The sequence below is a fragment of the Schistocerca cancellata genome, unplaced genomic scaffold (assembly GCF_023864275.1).
Source record: "Schistocerca cancellata isolate TAMUIC-IGC-003103 unplaced genomic scaffold, iqSchCanc2.1 HiC_scaffold_831, whole genome shotgun sequence".
Lineage (NCBI taxonomy): Eukaryota > Metazoa > Arthropoda > Insecta > Orthoptera > Acrididae > Schistocerca > Schistocerca cancellata.
Genome location: NW_026046842.1, coordinates 264,288 through 278,584, shown reverse-complemented (window position 1 = coordinate 278,584; position 14,297 = coordinate 264,288). Strand labels below are relative to the sequence as shown.

The 14,297-nt window shown below is 50.4% G+C and overlaps 25 non-coding genes across 25 annotated transcripts; all 25 read right to left on the bottom strand.

The window, feature by feature from the left end:
* Nucleotides 1-120: 120 nt before the first annotated feature.
* Nucleotides 121-192, bottom strand: Trnat-cgu (transfer RNA threonine (anticodon CGU)). The gene has a single exon. It is a non-coding gene; the product is annotated as a tRNA-Thr (tRNA).
* Nucleotides 193-885: 693 nt separating this feature from the next.
* Trnan-guu (transfer RNA asparagine (anticodon GUU)) lies at nucleotides 886-959 on the bottom strand. The gene has a single exon. It is a non-coding gene; the product is annotated as a tRNA-Asn (tRNA).
* A 322-nt stretch (nucleotides 960-1,281) lies between these two features.
* Trnat-cgu (transfer RNA threonine (anticodon CGU)) lies at nucleotides 1,282-1,353 on the bottom strand. The gene has a single exon. It is a non-coding gene; the product is annotated as a tRNA-Thr (tRNA).
* A 689-nt stretch (nucleotides 1,354-2,042) lies between these two features.
* On the bottom strand, nucleotides 2,043-2,116 carry Trnan-guu (transfer RNA asparagine (anticodon GUU)). Its single transcript has one exon. It is a non-coding gene; the product is annotated as a tRNA-Asn (tRNA).
* Nucleotides 2,117-2,438: 322 nt separating this feature from the next.
* On the bottom strand, nucleotides 2,439-2,510 carry Trnat-cgu (transfer RNA threonine (anticodon CGU)). Its single transcript has one exon. It is a non-coding gene; the product is annotated as a tRNA-Thr (tRNA).
* A 694-nt stretch (nucleotides 2,511-3,204) lies between these two features.
* Trnan-guu (transfer RNA asparagine (anticodon GUU)) lies at nucleotides 3,205-3,278 on the bottom strand. The gene has a single exon. It is a non-coding gene; the product is annotated as a tRNA-Asn (tRNA).
* A 323-nt stretch (nucleotides 3,279-3,601) lies between these two features.
* Nucleotides 3,602-3,673, bottom strand: Trnat-cgu (transfer RNA threonine (anticodon CGU)). The gene has a single exon. It is a non-coding gene; the product is annotated as a tRNA-Thr (tRNA).
* A 694-nt stretch (nucleotides 3,674-4,367) lies between these two features.
* Nucleotides 4,368-4,441, bottom strand: Trnan-guu (transfer RNA asparagine (anticodon GUU)). The gene has a single exon. It is a non-coding gene; the product is annotated as a tRNA-Asn (tRNA).
* Nucleotides 4,442-4,764: 323 nt separating this feature from the next.
* Trnat-cgu (transfer RNA threonine (anticodon CGU)) lies at nucleotides 4,765-4,836 on the bottom strand. The gene has a single exon. It is a non-coding gene; the product is annotated as a tRNA-Thr (tRNA).
* A 694-nt stretch (nucleotides 4,837-5,530) lies between these two features.
* Trnan-guu (transfer RNA asparagine (anticodon GUU)) lies at nucleotides 5,531-5,604 on the bottom strand. The gene has a single exon. It is a non-coding gene; the product is annotated as a tRNA-Asn (tRNA).
* A 323-nt stretch (nucleotides 5,605-5,927) lies between these two features.
* On the bottom strand, nucleotides 5,928-5,999 carry Trnat-cgu (transfer RNA threonine (anticodon CGU)). Its single transcript has one exon. It is a non-coding gene; the product is annotated as a tRNA-Thr (tRNA).
* A 694-nt stretch (nucleotides 6,000-6,693) lies between these two features.
* Nucleotides 6,694-6,767, bottom strand: Trnan-guu (transfer RNA asparagine (anticodon GUU)). The gene has a single exon. It is a non-coding gene; the product is annotated as a tRNA-Asn (tRNA).
* A 323-nt stretch (nucleotides 6,768-7,090) lies between these two features.
* On the bottom strand, nucleotides 7,091-7,162 carry Trnat-cgu (transfer RNA threonine (anticodon CGU)). The gene has a single exon. It is a non-coding gene; the product is annotated as a tRNA-Thr (tRNA).
* Nucleotides 7,163-7,856: 694 nt separating this feature from the next.
* Nucleotides 7,857-7,930, bottom strand: Trnan-guu (transfer RNA asparagine (anticodon GUU)). Its single transcript has one exon. It is a non-coding gene; the product is annotated as a tRNA-Asn (tRNA).
* A 323-nt stretch (nucleotides 7,931-8,253) lies between these two features.
* Trnat-cgu (transfer RNA threonine (anticodon CGU)) lies at nucleotides 8,254-8,325 on the bottom strand. Its single transcript has one exon. It is a non-coding gene; the product is annotated as a tRNA-Thr (tRNA).
* A 694-nt stretch (nucleotides 8,326-9,019) lies between these two features.
* Trnan-guu (transfer RNA asparagine (anticodon GUU)) lies at nucleotides 9,020-9,093 on the bottom strand. The gene has a single exon. It is a non-coding gene; the product is annotated as a tRNA-Asn (tRNA).
* A 323-nt stretch (nucleotides 9,094-9,416) lies between these two features.
* On the bottom strand, nucleotides 9,417-9,488 carry Trnat-cgu (transfer RNA threonine (anticodon CGU)). Its single transcript has one exon. It is a non-coding gene; the product is annotated as a tRNA-Thr (tRNA).
* A 694-nt stretch (nucleotides 9,489-10,182) lies between these two features.
* On the bottom strand, nucleotides 10,183-10,256 carry Trnan-guu (transfer RNA asparagine (anticodon GUU)). Its single transcript has one exon. It is a non-coding gene; the product is annotated as a tRNA-Asn (tRNA).
* A 323-nt stretch (nucleotides 10,257-10,579) lies between these two features.
* On the bottom strand, nucleotides 10,580-10,651 carry Trnat-cgu (transfer RNA threonine (anticodon CGU)). Its single transcript has one exon. It is a non-coding gene; the product is annotated as a tRNA-Thr (tRNA).
* A 694-nt stretch (nucleotides 10,652-11,345) lies between these two features.
* Trnan-guu (transfer RNA asparagine (anticodon GUU)) lies at nucleotides 11,346-11,419 on the bottom strand. Its single transcript has one exon. It is a non-coding gene; the product is annotated as a tRNA-Asn (tRNA).
* Nucleotides 11,420-11,742: 323 nt separating this feature from the next.
* On the bottom strand, nucleotides 11,743-11,814 carry Trnat-cgu (transfer RNA threonine (anticodon CGU)). Its single transcript has one exon. It is a non-coding gene; the product is annotated as a tRNA-Thr (tRNA).
* A 694-nt stretch (nucleotides 11,815-12,508) lies between these two features.
* On the bottom strand, nucleotides 12,509-12,582 carry Trnan-guu (transfer RNA asparagine (anticodon GUU)). Its single transcript has one exon. It is a non-coding gene; the product is annotated as a tRNA-Asn (tRNA).
* A 323-nt stretch (nucleotides 12,583-12,905) lies between these two features.
* Nucleotides 12,906-12,977, bottom strand: Trnat-cgu (transfer RNA threonine (anticodon CGU)). The gene has a single exon. It is a non-coding gene; the product is annotated as a tRNA-Thr (tRNA).
* A 694-nt stretch (nucleotides 12,978-13,671) lies between these two features.
* Trnan-guu (transfer RNA asparagine (anticodon GUU)) lies at nucleotides 13,672-13,745 on the bottom strand. The gene has a single exon. It is a non-coding gene; the product is annotated as a tRNA-Asn (tRNA).
* Nucleotides 13,746-14,068: 323 nt separating this feature from the next.
* Nucleotides 14,069-14,140, bottom strand: Trnat-cgu (transfer RNA threonine (anticodon CGU)). Its single transcript has one exon. It is a non-coding gene; the product is annotated as a tRNA-Thr (tRNA).
* Between the last annotated feature and the right edge of the window lie 157 nt (nucleotides 14,141-14,297).

The window sequence follows — 14,297 nt, the reverse complement described above, 5'->3', positions numbered from 1 at the left end:
CTCTGAGGCCAGTAGGATACTTGTTATAGGTTGTAGAACATCCCTTCCATTCAGTGTACTGCCATGTGTTAGATGCTGCTCGCGATAGCTCCGCTCCTTGCGGGAAGGTTAAAAAATGAATGCCTTCTGTGAGGTTCGAACTCACGACCCCTGGTTTACGAGACCAGTGCTCTACCACTGAGCTAAGAAGGCAGCAGCTGCGGGTTTGTGAGCTATCCCCGAATTGTCACTTCATCATACTGAATCTTGCAGCCCTCGACCAGATAACGGATTTGGCACACAGCTGCTGCTGCTGCTGGGGTGTCCACATTGCCGTTTTCCAAATCTCTTGACTGTTTCGCCCTTACGATCGACGACGAGCGTCGTGCCACCAAACGTTTGCGGTCTGCACAATCTTGACCTAGTGCACAGTTTGTTGGATTGCGTGGCTCGACTGCGAAATGCGCCTTTCGGCTCCTCTCTCTGGCTGCAGTATGCTGTTGTCCACAGTGGCACTGGCGTTGCCCATGGGGCTTCATGTAAGGCGACTGCACGTCGCTCGGCCAGCAGCGGCCTACTGCAGACCGACACTTAAGAGACACCAAATAGAAATCGACATCGAGAGACAGGCCCTGTCATATGGCACTCGCGACGTATACGCTGAAATTGAATGTAAAGAATACGTCTTTTGTAGTGGGCGTCGCTCTACTGCAGTGTCACACATGACGAATAAATAGGAAAACAGTAGAACGTCTGTGTAGGGCCATGTTTTTACCTACAGTGTCACTTGGCTGAATGTGTATAAGGCTCTGTGGCATCACTCAACACAGCCAAGTTGTCACACTAGCTGTGTATCTCTAACAAAGCTGACGTATGTCCTCACCTGGGTGACGGTTAAAACGATTTCGCCCCCGGGTGGGCTCGAACCACCAACCTTTCGGTTAACAGCCGAACGCGCTAGCCGATTGCGCCACGGAGGCCTTGACTTGTGCTGTGCATATCAACGCAGTTCGTATACCTTCTGCAGGAATCTCGCAGAATGGTAGCATCTGCTTACGCCTCTTCACATGGATAAAATGCATGCACACTGTAGCGACGCTCGTAAACGAATGACATCGCCAAGCATGACATTATACTACAAAATGCATACAAACCACTGTTCTCCCTATGCAATCAGAAAACCTCTGAGGCCAGTAGGATACTTGTTATAGGTTGTAGAACATCCCTTCCATTCAGTGTACTGCCATGTGTTAGATGCTGCTCGCGATAGCTCCGCTCCTTGCGGGAAGGTTAAAAAATGAATGCCTTCTGTGAGGTTCGAACTCACGACCCCTGGTTTACGAGACCAGTGCTCTACCACTGAGCTAAGAAAGCGGCAGCTGCGCGTTTGTGAGCTATCCCCGAATTGTCACTTCATCATACTGAATCTTGCAGCCCTCGACCAGATAACGGATTTGGCACACAGCTGCTGCTGGGGGTGTCCACATTGCAGTTTTCCAAATCTCTTGACTGTTTCGCCCTTACGATCGACGACGAGCGTCGTGCCACCAAACGTTTTGCGGTCTGCACAATCTTGACCTAGTGCACAGTTTGTTGGATTGCGTGGCTCGACTGCGAAATGCGCCTTTCGGCTCCTCTCTCTGGCTGCAGTATGCTGTTGTCCACAGTGGCACTGGCGTTGCCCATGGGGCTTCATGTAAGGCGACTGCACGTCGCTCGGCCAGCAGCGGCCTACTGCAGACCGACACTTAAGAGACACCAAATAGAAATCGACATCGAGAGACAGGCCCTGTCATATGGCACTCGCGACGTATACGCTGAAATTGAATGTAAAGAATACGTCTTTTGTAGTGGGCGTCGCTCTACTGCAGTGTCACACATGACGAATAAATAGGAAAACAGTAGAACGTCTGTGTAGGGCCATGTTTTTACCTACAGTGTCACTTGGCTGAATGTGTATAAGGCTCTGTGGCATCACTCAACACAGCCAAGTTGTCACACTAGCTGTGTATCTCTAACAAAGCTGACGTATGTCCTCACCTGGGTGACGGTTAAAACGATTTCGCCCCCGGGTGGGCTCGAACCACCAACCTTTCGGTTAACAGCCGAACGCGCTAGCCGATTGCGCCACGGAGGCCTTGACTTGTGCTGTGCATATCAACGCAGTTCGTATACCTTCTGCAGGAATCTCGCAGAATGGTAGCATCTGCTTACGCCTCTTCACATGGATAAAATGCATGCACACTGTAGCGACGCTCGTAAACGAATGACATCGCCAAGCATGACATTATACTACAAAATGCATACAAACCACTGTTCTCCCTATGCAATCAGAAAACCTCTGAGGCCAGTAGGATACTTGTTATAGGTTGTAGAACATCCCTTCCATTCAGTGTACTGCCATGTGTTAGATGCTGCTCGCGATAGCTCCGCTCCTTGCGGGAAGGTTAAAAAATGAATGCCTTCTGTGAGGTTCGAACTCACGACCCCTGGTTTACGAGACCAGTGCTCTACCACTGAGCTAAGAAGGCGGCAGCTGCGGGTTTGTGAGCTATCCCCGAATTGTCACTTCATCATACTGAATCTTGCAGCCCTCGACCAGATAACGGATTTGGCACACAGCTGCTGCTGCTGCTGGGGGTGTCCACATTGCCGTTTTCCAAATCTCTTGACTGTTTCGCCCTTACGATCGACGACGAGCGTCGTGCCACCAAACGTTTGCGGTCTGCACAATCTTGACCTAGTGCACAGTTTGTTGGATTGCGTGGCTCGACTGCGAAATGCGCCTTTCGGCGCCTCTCTCTGGCTGCAGTATGCTGTTGTCCACAGTGGCACTGGCGTTGCCCATGGGGCTTCATGTAAGTCGACTGCTCGTCGCTCGGCCAGCAGCGGCCTACTGCAGACCGACGCTTAAGAGACACCAAATAGAAATCGACATCGAGAGACAGGCCCTGTCATATGGCACTCGCGACGTATACGCTGAAATTGAATGTAAAGAATACGTCTTTTGTAGTGGGCGTCGCTCTACTGCAGTGTCACACATGACGAATAAATAGGAAAACAGTAGAACGTCTGTGTAGGGCCATGTTTTTACCTACAGTGTCACTTGGCTGAATGTGTATAAGGCTCTGTGGCATCACTCAACACAGCCAAGTTGTCACACTAGCTGTGTATCTCTAACAAAGTTGACGTATGTCCTCACCTGGGTGACGGTTAAAACGATTTCGCCCCCGGGTGGGCTCGAACCACCAACCTTTCGGTTAACAGCCGAACGCGCTAGCCGATTGCGCCACGGAGGCCTTGACTTGTGCTGTGCATATCAACGCAGTTCGTATACCTTCTGCAGGAATCTCGCAGAATGGTAGCATCTGCTTACGCCTCTTCACATGGATAAAATGCATGCACACTGTAGCGACGCTCGTAAACGAATGACATCGCCAAGCATGACATTATACTACAAAATGCATACAAACCACTGTTCTCCCTATGCAATCAGAAAACCTCTGAGGCCAGTAGGATACTTGTTATAGGTTGTAGAACATCCCTTCCATTCAGTGTACTGCCATGTGTTAGATGCTGCTCGCGATAGCTCCGCTCCTTGCGGGAAGGTTAAAAAAATGAATGCCTTCTGTGAGGTTCGAACTCACGACCCCTGGTTTACGAGACCAGTGCTCTACCACTGAGCTAAGAAGGCAGCAGCTGCGGGTTTGTGAGCTATCCCCGAATTGTCACTTCATCATACTGAATCTTGCAGCCCTCGACCAGATAACGGATTTGGCACACAGCTGCTGCTGCTGCTGGGGGTGTCCACATTGCCGTTTTCCAAATCTCTTGACTGTTTCGCCCTTACGATCGACGACGAGCGTCGTGCCACCAAACGTTTGCGGTCTGCACAATCTTGACCTAGTGCACAGTTTGTTGGATTGCGTGGCTCGACTGCGAAATGCGCCTTTCGGCTCCTCTCTCTGGCTGCAGTATGCTGTTGTCCACAGTGGCACTGGCGTTGCCCATGGGGCTTCATGTAAGGCGACTGCACGTCGCTCGGCCAGCAGCGGCCTACTGCAGACCGACACTTAAGAGACACCAAATAGAAATCGACATCGAGAGACAGGCCCTGTCATATGGCACTCGCGACGTATACGCTGAAATTGAATGTAAAGAATACGTCTTTTGTAGTGGGCGTCGCTCTACTGCAGTGTCACACATGACGAATAAATAGGAAAACAGTAGAACGTCTGTGTAGGGCCATGTTTTTACCTACAGTGTCACTTGGCTGAATGTGTATAAGGCTCTGTGGCATCACTCAACACAGCCAAGTTGTCACACTAGCTGTGTATCTCTAACAAAGTTGACGTATGTCCTCACCTGGGTGACGGTTAAAACGATTTCGCCCCCGGGTGGGCTCGAACCACCAACCTTTCGGTTAACAGCCGAACGCGCTAGCCGATTGCGCCACGGAGGCCTTGACTTGTGCTGTGCATATCAACGCAGTTCGTATACCTTCTGCAGGAATCTCGCAGAATGGTAGCATCTGCTTACGCCTCTTCACATGGATAAAATGCATGCACACTGTAGCGACGCTCGTAAACGAATGACATCGCCAAGCATGACATTATACTACAAAATGCATACAAACCACTGTTCTCCCTATGCAATCAGAAAACCTCTGAGGCCAGTAGGATACTTGTTATAGGTTGTAGAACATCCCTTCCATTCAGTGTACTGCCATGTGTTAGATGCTGCTCGCGATAGCTCCGCTCCTTGCGGGAAGGTTAAAAAAATGAATGCCTTCTGTGAGGTTCGAACTCACGACCCCTGGTTTACGAGACCAGTGCTCTACCACTGAGCTAAGAAGGCAGCAGCTGCGGGTTTGTGAGCTATCCCCGAATTGTCACTTCATCATACTGAATCTTGCAGCCCTCGACCAGATAACGGATTTGGCACACAGCTGCTGCTGCTGCTGGGGGTGTCCACATTGCCGTTTTCCAAATCTCTTGACTGTTTCGCCCTTACGATCGACGACGAGCGTCGTGCCACCAAACGTTTGCGGTCTGCACAATCTTGACCTAGTGCACAGTTTGTTGGATTGCGTGGCTCGACTGCGAAATGCGCCTTTCGGCTCCTCTCTCTGGCTGCAGTATGCTGTTGTCCACAGTGGCACTGGCGTTGCCCATGGGGCTTCATGTAAGGCGACTGCACGTCGCTCGGCCAGCAGCGGCCTACTGCAGACCGACACTTAAGAGACACCAAATAGAAATCGACATCGAGAGACAGGCCCTGTCATATGGCACTCGCGACGTATACGCTGAAATTGAATGTAAAGAATACGTCTTTTGTAGTGGGCGTCGCTCTACTGCAGTGTCACACATGACGAATAAATAGGAAAACAGTAGAACGTCTGTGTAGGGCCATGTTTTTACCTACAGTGTCACTTGGCTGAATGTGTATAAGGCTCTGTGGCATCACTCAACACAGCCAAGTTGTCACACTAGCTGTGTATCTCTAACAAAGTTGACGTATGTCCTCACCTGGGTGACGGTTAAAACGATTTCGCCCCCGGGTGGGCTCGAACCACCAACCTTTCGGTTAACAGCCGAACGCGCTAGCCGATTGCGCCACGGAGGCCTTGACTTGTGCTGTGCATATCAACGCAGTTCGTATACCTTCTGCAGGAATCTCGCAGAATGGTAGCATCTGCTTACGCCTCTTCACATGGATAAAATGCATGCACACTGTAGCGACGCTCGTAAACGAATGACATCGCCAAGCATGACATTATACTACAAAATGCATACAAACCACTGTTCTCCCTATGCAATCAGAAAACCTCTGAGGCCAGTAGGATACTTGTTATAGGTTGTAGAACATCCCTTCCATTCAGTGTACTGCCATGTGTTAGATGCTGCTCGCGATAGCTCCGCTCCTTGCGGGAAGGTTAAAAAAATGAATGCCTTCTGTGAGGTTCGAACTCACGACCCCTGGTTTACGAGACCAGTGCTCTACCACTGAGCTAAGAAGGCGGCAGCTGCGGGTTTGTGAGCTATCCCCGAATTGTCACTTCATCATACTGAATCTTGCAGCCCTCGACCAGATAACGGATTTGGCACACAGCTGCTGCTGCTGCTGGGGGTGTCCACATTGCCGTTTTCCAAATCTCTTGACTGTTTCGCCCTTACGATCGACGACGAGCGTCGTGCCACCAAACGTTTGCGGTCTGCACAATCTTGACCTAGTGCACAGTTTGTTGGATTGCGTGGCTCGACTGCGAAATGCGCCTTTCGGCTCCTCTCTCTGGCTGCAGTATGCTGTTGTCCACAGTGGCACTGGCGTTGCCCATGGGGCTTCATGTAAGGCGACTGCACGTCGCTCGGCCAGCAGCGGCCTACTGCAGACCGACACTTAAGAGACACCAAATAGAAATCGACATCGAGAGACAGGCCCTGTCATATGGCACTCGCGACGTATACGCTGAAATTGAATGTAAAGAATACGTCTTTTGTAGTGGGCGTCGCTCTACTGCAGTGTCACACATGACGAATAAATAGGAAAACAGTAGAACGTCTGTGTAGGGCCATGTTTTTACCTACAGTGTCACTTGGCTGAATGTGTATAAGGCTCTGTGGCATCACTCAACACAGCCAAGTTGTCACACTAGCTGTGTATCTCTAACAAAGTTGACGTATGTCCTCACCTGGGTGACGGTTAAAACGATTTCGCCCCCGGGTGGGCTCGAACCACCAACCTTTCGGTTAACAGCCGAACGCGCTAGCCGATTGCGCCACGGAGGCCTTGACTTGTGCTGTGCATATCAACGCAGTTCGTATACCTTCTGCAGGAATCTCGCAGAATGGTAGCATCTGCTTACGCCTCTTCACATGGATAAAATGCATGCACACTGTAGCGACGCTCGTAAACGAATGACATCGCCAAGCATGACATTATACTACAAAATGCATACAAACCACTGTTCTCCCTATGCAATCAGAAAACCTCTGAGGCCAGTAGGATACTTGTTATAGGTTGTAGAACATCCCTTCCATTCAGTGTACTGCCATGTGTTAGATGCTGCTCGCGATAGCTCCGCTCCTTGCGGGAAGGTTAAAAAAATGAATGCCTTCTGTGAGGTTCGAACTCACGACCCCTGGTTTACGAGACCAGTGCTCTACCACTGAGCTAAGAAGGCGGCAGCTGCGGGTTTGTGAGCTATCCCCGAATTGTCACTTCATCATACTGAATCTTGCAGCCCTCGACCAGATAACGGATTTGGCACACAGCTGCTGCTGCTGCTGGGGGTGTCCACATTGCCGTTTTCCAAATCTCTTGACTGTTTCGCCCTTACGATCGACGACGAGCGTCGTGCCACCAAACGTTTGCGGTCTGCACAATCTTGACCTAGTGCACAGTTTGTTGGATTGCGTGGCTCGACTGCGAAATGCGCCTTTCGGCTCCTCTCTCTGGCTGCAGTATGCTGTTGTCCACAGTGGCACTGGCGTTGCCCATGGGGCTTCATGTAAGGCGACTGCACGTCGCTCGGCCAGCAGCGGCCTACTGCAGACCGACACTTAAGAGACACCAAATAGAAATCGACATCGAGAGACAGGCCCTGTCATATGGCACTCGCGACGTATACGCTGAAATTGAATGTAAAGAATACGTCTTTTGTAGTGGGCGTCGCTCTACTGCAGTGTCACACATGACGAATAAATAGGAAAACAGTAGAACGTCTGTGTAGGGCCATGTTTTTACCTACAGTGTCACTTGGCTGAATGTGTATAAGGCTCTGTGGCATCACTCAACACAGCCAAGTTGTCACACTAGCTGTGTATCTCTAACAAAGTTGACGTATGTCCTCACCTGGGTGACGGTTAAAACGATTTCGCCCCCGGGTGGGCTCGAACCACCAACCTTTCGGTTAACAGCCGAACGCGCTAGCCGATTGCGCCACGGAGGCCTTGACTTGTGCTGTGCATATCAACGCAGTTCGTATACCTTCTGCAGGAATCTCGCAGAATGGTAGCATCTGCTTACGCCTCTTCACATGGATAAAATGCATGCACACTGTAGCGACGCTCGTAAACGAATGACATCGCCAAGCATGACATTATACTACAAAATGCATACAAACCACTGTTCTCCCTATGCAATCAGAAAACCTCTGAGGCCAGTAGGATACTTGTTATAGGTTGTAGAACATCCCTTCCATTCAGTGTACTGCCATGTGTTAGATGCTGCTCGCGATAGCTCCGCTCCTTGCGGGAAGGTTAAAAAAATGAATGCCTTCTGTGAGGTTCGAACTCACGAACCCTGGTTTACGAGACCAGTGCTCTACCACTGAGCTAAGAAGGCGGCAGCTGCGGGTTTGTGAGCTATCCCCGAATTGTCACTTCATCATACTGAATCTTGCAGCCCTCGACCAGATAACGGATTTGGCACACAGCTGCTGCTGCTGCTGGGGGTGTCCACATTGCCGTTTTCCAAATCTCTTGACTGTTTCGCCCTTACGATCGACGACGAGCGTCGTGCCACCAAACGTTTGCGGTCTGCACAATCTTGACCTAGTGCACAGTTTGTTGGATTGCGTGGCTCGACTGCGAAATGCGCCTTTCGGCTCCTCTCTCTGGCTGCAGTATGCTGTTGTCCACAGTGGCACTGGCGTTGCCCATGGGGCTTCATGTAAGGCGACTGCACGTCGCTCGGCCAGCAGCGGCCTACTGCAGACCGACACTTAAGAGACACCAAATAGAAATCGACATCGAGAGACAGGCCCTGTCATATGGCACTCGCGACGTATACGCTGAAATTGAATGTAAAGAATACGTCTTTTGTAGTGGGCGTCGCTCTACTGCAGTGTCACACATGACGAATAAATAGGAAAACAGTAGAACGTCTGTGTAGGGCCATGTTTTTACCTACAGTGTCACTTGGCTGAATGTGTATAAGGCTCTGTGGCATCACTCAACACAGCCAAGTTGTCACACTAGCTGTGTATCTCTAACAAAGTTGACGTATGTCCTCACCTGGGTGACGGTTAAAACGATTTCGCCCCCGGGTGGGCTCGAACCACCAACCTTTCGGTTAACAGCCGAACGCGCTAGCCGATTGCGCCACGGAGGCCTTGACTTGTGCTGTGCATATCAACGCAGTTCGTATACCTTCTGCAGGAATCTCGCAGAATGGTAGCATCTGCTTACGCCTCTTCACATGGATAAAATGCATGCACACTGTAGCGACGCTCGTAAACGAATGACATCGCCAAGCATGACATTATACTACAAAATGCATACAAACCACTGTTCTCCCTATGCAATCAGAAAACCTCTGAGGCCAGTAGGATACTTGTTATAGGTTGTAGAACATCCCTTCCATTCAGTGTACTGCCATGTGTTAGATGCTGCTCGCGATAGCTCCGCTCCTTGCGGGAAGGTTAAAAAAATGAATGCCTTCTGTGAGGTTCGAACTCACGAACCCTGGTTTACGAGACCAGTGCTCTACCACTGAGCTAAGAAGGCGGCAGCTGCGGGTTTGTGAGCTATCCCCGAATTGTCACTTCATCATACTGAATCTTGCAGCCCTCGACCAGATAACGGATTTGGCACACAGCTGCTGCTGCTGCTGGGGGTGTCCACATTGCCGTTTTCCAAATCTCTTGACTGTTTCGCCCTTACGATCGACGACGAGCGTCGTGCCACCAAACGTTTGCGGTCTGCACAATCTTGACCTAGTGCACAGTTTGTTGGATTGCGTGGCTCGACTGCGAAATGCGCCTTTCGGCTCCTCTCTCTGGCTGCAGTATGCTGTTGTCCACAGTGGCACTGGCGTTGCCCATGGGGCTTCATGTAAGGCGACTGCACGTCGCTCGGCCAGCAGCGGCCTACTGCAGACCGACACTTAAGAGACACCAAATAGAAATCGACATCGAGAGACAGGCCCTGTCATATGGCACTCGCGACGTATACGCTGAAATTGAATGTAAAGAATACGTCTTTTGTAGTGGGCGTCGCTCTACTGCAGTGTCACACATGACGAATAAATAGGAAAACAGTAGAACGTCTGTGTAGGGCCATGTTTTTACCTACAGTGTCACTTGGCTGAATGTGTATAAGGCTCTGTGGCATCACTCAACACAGCCAAGTTGTCACACTAGCTGTGTATCTCTAACAAAGTTGACGTATGTCCTCACCTGGGTGACGGTTAAAACGATTTCGCCCCCGGGTGGGCTCGAACCACCAACCTTTCGGTTAACAGCCGAACGCGCTAGCCGATTGCGCCACGGAGGCCTTGACTTGTGCTGTGCATATCAACGCAGTTCGTATACCTTCTGCAGGAATCTCGCAGAATGGTAGCATCTGCTTACGCCTCTTCACATGGATAAAATGCATGCACACTGTAGCGACGCTCGTAAACGAATGACATCGCCAAGCATGACATTATACTACAAAATGCATACAAACCACTGTTCTCCCTATGCAATCAGAAAACCTCTGAGGCCAGTAGGATACTTGTTATAGGTTGTAGAACATCCCTTCCATTCAGTGTACTGCCATGTGTTAGATGCTGCTCGCGATAGCTCCGCTCCTTGCGGGAAGGTTAAAAAAATGAATGCCTTCTGTGAGGTTCGAACTCACGACCCCTGGTTTACGAGACCAGTGCTCTACCACTGAGCTAAGAAGGCGGCAGCTGCGGGTTTGTGAGCTATCCCCGAATTGTCACTTCATCATACTGAATCTTGCAGCCCTCGACCAGATAACGGATTTGGCACACAGCTGCTGCTGCTGCTGGGGGTGTCCACATTGCCGTTTTCCAAATCTCTTGACTGTTTCGCCCTTACGATCGACGACGAGCGTCGTGCCACCAAACGTTTGCGGTCTGCACAATCTTGACCTAGTGCACAGTTTGTTGGATTGCGTGGCTCGACTGCGAAATGCGCCTTTCGGCTCCTCTCTCTGGCTGCAGTATGCTGTTGTCCACAGTGGCACTGGCGTTGCCCATGGGGCTTCATGTAAGGCGACTGCACGTCGCTCGGCCAGCAGCGGCCTACTGCAGACCGACACTTAAGAGACACCAAATAGAAATCGACATCGAGAGACAGGCCCTGTCATATGGCACTCGCGACGTATACGCTGAAATTGAATGTAAAGAATACGTCTTTTGTAGTGGGCGTCGCTCTACTGCAGTGTCACACATGACGAATAAATAGGAAAACAGTAGAACGTCTGTGTAGGGCCATGTTTTTACCTACAGTGTCACTTGGCTGAATGTGTATAAGGCTCTGTGGCATCACTCAACACAGCCAAGTTGTCACACTAGCTGTGTATCTCTAACAAAGTTGACGTATGTCCTCACCTGGGTGACGGTTAAAACGATTTCGCCCCCGGGTGGGCTCGAACCACCAACCTTTCGGTTAACAGCCGAACGCGCTAGCCGATTGCGCCACGGAGGCCTTGACTTGTGCTGTGCATATCAACGCAGTTCGTATACCTTCTGCAGGAATCTCGCAGAATGGTAGCATCTGCTTACGCCTCTTCACATGGATAAAATGCATGCACACTGTAGCGACGCTCGTAAACGAATGACATCGCCAAGCATGACATTATACTACAAAATGCATACAAACCACTGTTCTCCCTATGCAATCAGAAAACCTCTGAGGCCAGTAGGATACTTGTTATAGGTTGTAGAACATCCCTTCCATTCAGTGTACTGCCATGTGTTAGATGCTGCTCGCGATAGCTCCGCTCCTTGCGGGAAGGTTAAAAAAATGAATGCCTTCTGTGAGGTTCGAACTCACGACCCCTGGTTTACGAGACCAGTGCTCTACCACTGAGCTAAGAAGGCGGCAGCTGCGGGTTTGTGAGCTATCCCCGAATTGTCACTTCATCATACTGAATCTTGCAGCCCTCGACCAGATAACGGATTTGGCACACAGCTGCTGCTGCTGCTGGGGGTGTCCACATTGCCGTTTTCCAAATCTCTTGACTGTTTCGCCCTTACGATCGACGACGAGCGTCGTGCCACCAAACGTTTGCGGTCTGCACAATCTTGACCTAGTGCACAGTTTGTTGGATTGCGTGGCTCGACTGCGAAATGCGCCTTTCGGCTCCTCTCTCTGGCTGCAGTATGCTGTTGTCCACAGTGGCACTGGCGTTGCCCATGGGGCTTCATGTAAGGCGACTGCACGTCGCTCGGCCAGCAGCGGCCTACTGCAGACCGACACTTAAGAGACACCAAATAGAAATCGACATCGAGAGACAGGCCCTGTCATATGGCACTCGCGACGTATACGCTGAAATTGAATGTAAAGAATACGTCTTTTGTAGTGGGCGTCGCTCTACTGCAGTGTCACACATGACGAATAAATAGGAAAACAGTAGAACGTCTGTGTAGGGCCATGTTTTTACCTACAGTGTCACTTGGCTGAATGTGTATAAGGCTCTGTGGCATCACTCAACACAGCCAAGTTGTCACACTAGCTGTGTATCTCTAACAAAGTTGACGTATGTCCTCACCTGGGTGACGGTTAAAACGATTTCGCCCCCGGGTGGGCTCGAACCACCAACCTTTCGGTTAACAGCCGAACGCGCTAGCCGATTGCGCCACGGAGGCCTTGACTTGTGCTGTGCATATCAACGCAGTTCGTATACCTTCTGCAGGAATCTCGCAGAATGGTAGCATCTGCTTACGCCTCTTCACATGGATAAAATGCATGCACACTGTAGCGACGCTCGTAAACGAATGACATCGCCAAGCATGACATTATACTACAAAATGCATACAAACCACTGTTCTCCCTATGCAATCAGAAAACCTCTGAGGCCAGTAGGATACTTGTTATAGGTTGTAGAACATCCCTTCCATTCAGTGTACTGCCATGTGTTAGATGCTGCTCGCGATAGCTCCGCTCCTTGCGGGAAGGTTAAAAAAATGAATGCCTTCTGTGAGGTTCGAACTCACGACCCCTGGTTTACGAGACCAGTGCTCTACCACTGAGCTAAGAAGGCGGCAGCTGCGCGTTTGTGAGCTATCCCCGAATTGTCACTTCATCATACTGAATCTTGCAGCCCTCGACCAGATAACGGATTTGGCACACAGCTGCTGCTGCTGCTGGGGGTGTCCACATTGCCGTTTTCCAAATCTCTTGACTGTTTCGCCCTTACGATCGACGACGAGCGTCGTGCCACCAAACGTTTGCGGTCTGCACAATCTTGACCTAGTGCACAGTTTGTTGGATTGCGTGGCTCGACTGCGAAATGCGCCTTTCGGCTCCTCTCTCTGGCTGCAGTATGCTGTTGTCCACAGTGGCACTGGCGTTGCCCATGGGGCTTTATGTAAGGCGACTGCACGTCGCTCGGCCAGCAGCGGCCTACTGCAGACCGACACTTAAGAGACACCAAATAGAAATCGACATCGAGAGACAGGCCCTGTCATATGGCACTCGCGACGTATACGCTGAAATTGAATGTAAAGAATACGTCTTTTGTAGTGGGCGTCGCTCTACTGCAGTGTCACACATGACGAATAAATAGGAAAACAGTAGAACGTCTGTGTAGGGCCATGTTTTTACCTACAGTGTCACTTGGCTGAATGTGTATAAGGCTCTGTGGCATCACTCAACACAGCCAAGTTGTCACACTAGCTGTGTATCTCTAACAAAGTTGACGTATGTCCTCACCTGGGTGACGGTTAAAACGATTTCGCCCCCGGGTGGGCTCGAACCACCAACCTTTCGGTTAACAGCCGAACGCGCTAGCCGATTGCGCCACGGAGGCCTTGACTTGTGCTGTGCATATCAACGCAGTTCGTATACCTTCTGCAGGAATCTCGCAGAATGGTAGCATCTGCTTACGCCTCTTCACATGGATAAAATGCATGCACACTGTAGCGACGCTCGTAAACGAATGACATCGCCAAGCATGACATTATACTACAAAATGCATACAAACCACTGTTCTCCCTATGCAATCAGAAAACCTCTGAGGCCAGTAGGATACTTGTTATAGGTTGTAGAACATCCCTTCCATTCAGTGTACTGCCATGTGTTAGATGCTGCTCGCGATAGCTCCGCTCCTTGCGGGAAGGTTAAAAAAATGAATGCCTTCTGTGAGGTTCGAACTCACGACCCCTGGTTTACGAGACCAGTGCTCTACCACTGAGCTAAGAAGGCAGCAGCTGCGGGTTTGTGAGCTATCCCCGAATTGTCACTTCATCATACTGAATCTTGCAGCCCTCGACCAGATAACGGATTTGGCACACAGCTGCTGCTGCTGCTGGGGGTGTCCACATTGCCGTTTTCCAAATCTCTTGACTGTTTCGCCCTTACG